We start from the raw sequence: 4,773 nt of genomic DNA, 5'->3' as shown, positions 1-4,773 counted from the left end.
TATAATAAAGATGATTATTAGTGTTATTTTGATGTTATTAAATGTATAAAAAAATTAGTGTTTATTTTGATGTCATTAAATGTACAATAAAGATTAATATAAGTGTTATTTTGATGTTATTAAATATATAATAAAGATGAATATTATTGTTTATTTTGATGTCATTAAATGTATAATAAATATGTATATTAGTGTTTATTTTGATGTTATTAAATGTATAATAAAGATTAATATTCGAGTTTATTTTGATGTTATTACATGTATAATAAAGATGAATATTATTGTTTATTTTGATGTCATTAAATGTATAATAAATATGTATATTAGTGTTTATTTTGATGTTATTAAATGTATAATAAAGATTAATATTCGAGTTTATTTTGATGTTATTAAATGTATAATAAAGATGAATATTAGTGTTTATTTTGATGTTATTAAATGTATAATAAAGATTAATATTAGTGTTATTTTGATGTTATTAAATGTATAATAAAGATGAATATGAGTGTTTATTTTGATGTTATTAAATGTATAATAAAGATGAATATTAGTGTTTGTTTTGATGTTATTAAATGTAGAACAAAGATGAATATGAGTGTTTATTTTGATGTTATTAAATGTATAATAAAGATGAATATTAGTGTTTGTTTTGATGTCATTAAATGTATAATAAAGATTAATATTGTTTATTTTGATGTTATTAAATGTAGAATAAAGATGAATATGAGTGTTTATTTTGATGTTATTAAATCTATAATAAAGATGAATATGAGTGTTTATTTTGATGTTATTAAATGTATAATAAAGATGAATATGCATGTTTATTTTGATGTTATTAAATCTATAATAAAGATGAATATTAGTGTTTATTTTGATGTTATTAAATATATAATAAAGATGAATATTAGTGTTTATTTTGATGTTATTAAATGTAGCATAAAGATGAATATTAGTGTTTATTTTGATGTTATTAAATGTAGCATAAAGATGAATATTAGTGTTTATTTTGATGTTATTAAATGTATAATAAAGATTAATATTAGTGTTATTTTGATGTCATTCAATGTATAATAAAGATGATTATTAGTGTTATTTTGATGTTATTAAATGTATAAAAAAAATTAGTGTTTATTTTGATGTCATTAAATGTACAATAAAGATTAATATAAGTGTTATTTTGATGTTATTAAATATATAATAAAGATGAATATTATTGTTTATTTTGATGTCATTAAATGTCTAATAAATATGTATATTAGTGTTTATTTTGATGTTATTAAATGTATAATAAAGATTACTATTTGAGTTTATTTTGATGTTATTACATGTATAATAAAGATGAATATTATTGTTTATTTTGATGTCATTAAATGTATAATAAATATGTATATTAGTGTTTATTTTGATGTTATTAAATGTATAATAAAGATTAATATTCGAGTTTATTTTGATGTTATTACATGTATAATAAAGATGAATATTAGTGTTTATTTTGATGTTATTAAACGTATAATAAAGATTAATATTAGTGTTATTTTGATGTTATTAAATGTACAATAAAGTTGATTATTAGTGTTATTTTGATGTTATTAAATGTATAATAAAGATGAATATTGGTGTTTATTTTGTTGTTATAAAATACGTAATAAACATATACCGTAGTTGTTTACTTGATTCCAATGACGTTCACGTTCTCACAGACTAGAACAGGGGTGGGCAATTAATTTTTACCGGGGGCCGCATGAGCAACCTGAGCACTGCTGGAGGGCCACACTGACAATATTTCAATTAAATTTTGCTCAAATTATTTTTGATATACCGTAAGATAGATAATAATAATAATAATATTTTCATTTAACCTAACTTATCTTTATACAAAAGCAGATGGCTTTTGATGGTTTTATTTTTAACACTTTCTTACACAACACTTCCTGATGTATATTACAATACAAAAATTTCAATTTCTGTCACTTTATCCTGCATCCTCTTTGTTGTAAAACCTTTATTTAACCAGATAAGAAAACGTTGTGAACGTAGCACGCCTGTAAGGTGATTGGCGAAGAAGGAGGAAGCGTTGCTGTTGCGGAAATGAGGAGTGAGGATTGGTTTTCCTTTTGGAAAGAACGAGATAAGTTGAGCAGTGTTAGTATAGCATGCTCAATAAAAGTTTAAAAAGTGCATCAGACTTGGTGTGCACTTCTTCTGGACGCTACAATTGATGTCAGAAGTGGGATGAAATGCCTCCCAGTTCGCCTTGCCATCAAACCTGGGAGTCTTCATTGAGGGCGGAATTCCCCCCGTGGCAAGCAGCGTGGCTGCACCTGTAAACGCTCTCTCTCTCTCTCTCTCTCTCTCTCTCTCTCTCTCTCTCTCTCTCTCTCTCTCTCTCTCTCTCTCTCTCTCTCTCTCTCTCTCTCTCTCTCTCTCTCTCTCTCTCTCTCTCTCTCTCTCTCTCTCTCTCTCTCTCTCTCTCTCTCTCTCTCTCTCTCTCTCTCTCTCTCTCTCTCTCTCTCTGCGGCGAGCTCCTCACGTGGCACGTACCTCCCGATGACGTAGCACACAAACAGTGCAGTATGCGCAAAGTTTTACTTCTGCCACCAATTGTAGCGTCCAGAAGAAGTGCACATCAAGTCTGACGCTCTTTTTAAACTTTTATTGAGCAAGCTATACTAACACAGCTCAACATATCTCGTTCCTTCCACACGCACGTCTCCTCACTCCTCATTTACGCAACTCAAGAAGACAACATCTACTTCAGCAGGTCGTTACACTATATTCTTTAAACACAGCAACGTGTGTACCACAAATAAGCACACAGCTTTACCTTTACTTGTCTTGTTGAAAACACGCCATTCGTCATCAACTTTTCTCTTTTTAGTCGCTGTGCGCCTTCCCTCACAGGACATACGCACAATAACACTTTTCAAAATAAAAGCAGCACAGTTGTATTGCACGCACGACAAAGATGTTTTTTTAAATTTATTTTGTAATTTGAGATTGCCGCTGCGCGCACGAGCATACGTCCACACGGAAGTAATACAAATAACGCTTTTCAAAACAAAAGCAGCACCGTTGTATTGCACACTCGAAATAGATGCTTTTTAAAATTTATTTTGTAATTTATAATTGGCCTCACGCGGGCCGGACAGGGACGTACAAAGGGCCGGATGCGGCCCGCGGGCCGCACAATGCCCAGGTCTGGACTAGAAGGTGGTGTGTCGCCCCCTGGTGGCGGAGATCAGAACTGCAGCATCAAATCAGGCTAGAAAAGGCGGAAGTGGAATTAAATCTTATTGATGACATTAATAATAATAATATTAATAATAATAATAATAATGTAAGTGTAGTATTGATGACATTAATAATAATAATAATAATAATAATAATGTAAGTGTAGTATTGATGACATTAATAATAATAATAATAATAATAATAATAATAATAATGTAAGTGTAGTATTGATGACATTAATAATAATAATAATAATGATAATTATAATATTAATAATAATAATAATGTAAGTGTAGTATTGATGACATTAATAATGATAATAATAATAATAATAATGTAAGTGTAGTATTGATGACATTAATAATGATAATATTATTAATAATAATAATGTAAGTGTAGTATTGATGACATTAATAATAATATTAATAATAATAATATAAGTGTAGTATTGATGACATTAATAATAATAATATTAATAATAATAATAATGTAAGTGTAGTATTGATGACATTAATAATAATATTAATACTAATATTAATATTAATAATAATAATAATAATAATGTAAGTGTAGTATTGATGACATTAATAATAATAATAATAATATTAATAATAATAATGTAAGTGTAGTATTGATGCCATCAATAATAATATTAATATTAATAATAACAATAATAATAATGTAAGTGTAGTATTGATGACATTAATAATTATATTAATAATAATTTTAATAATAATAATAATGTAAGTGTAGTATTGATGACATTAATAATAATAATAATAATATTAATAATAATAATGTAAGTGTAGTATTGATGCCATCAATAATAATATTAATATTAATAATAACAATAATAATAATGTAAGTGTAGTATTGATGACATTAATAATTATATTAATAATAATTTTAATATTAATAATAATAATGTAAGTGTAGTATTGATGACATTAATAATAATAATAATAATATTAATAATAATAATGTAAGTGTAGTATTGATGCCATCAATAATAATATTAATATTAATAATAACAATAATAATAATGTAAGTGTAGAGTTGACATTAATAATAATAATAATATTAATAATAATAATGTAAGTGTAGTATTGATGCCATCAATAATAATATTAATAATAACAATAATAATAATAATAATGTAAGTGTAGTATTGATGACATTAATAATAATAATAATAATAATAATAATAATGTAAGTGTAGTATTGATGACATTAATAATAATAATAATAATGTAAGTGTAGTATTGATGACATTAATAATAATAATATTAATAATAATAATGTAAGTGTAGTATTGATGCCATCAATAATAATATTAATAATAATATTAATAATAATAATAATAATAATAATAATAATGTAAGTGTAGTATTGATGACATTAATAATAATAATAATAATAATAATAATAATAATAATAATGTAAGTGTAGTATTGATGACATTAATAATAATAATAATAATAATAATAATAATAATAATAATAATAATGTAAGTGTAGTATTGAAACACAACAAAGTGCACTT

The sequence above is a fragment of the Entelurus aequoreus genome, linkage group LG05 (genome assembly GCF_033978785.1).
Source record: "Entelurus aequoreus isolate RoL-2023_Sb linkage group LG05, RoL_Eaeq_v1.1, whole genome shotgun sequence".
Classification (NCBI taxonomy): domain Eukaryota; kingdom Metazoa; phylum Chordata; class Actinopteri; order Syngnathiformes; family Syngnathidae; genus Entelurus; species Entelurus aequoreus.
The sequence above is the reverse complement of the archived record's forward strand: the minus strand, read 5'-3'. Positions refer to the sequence as shown.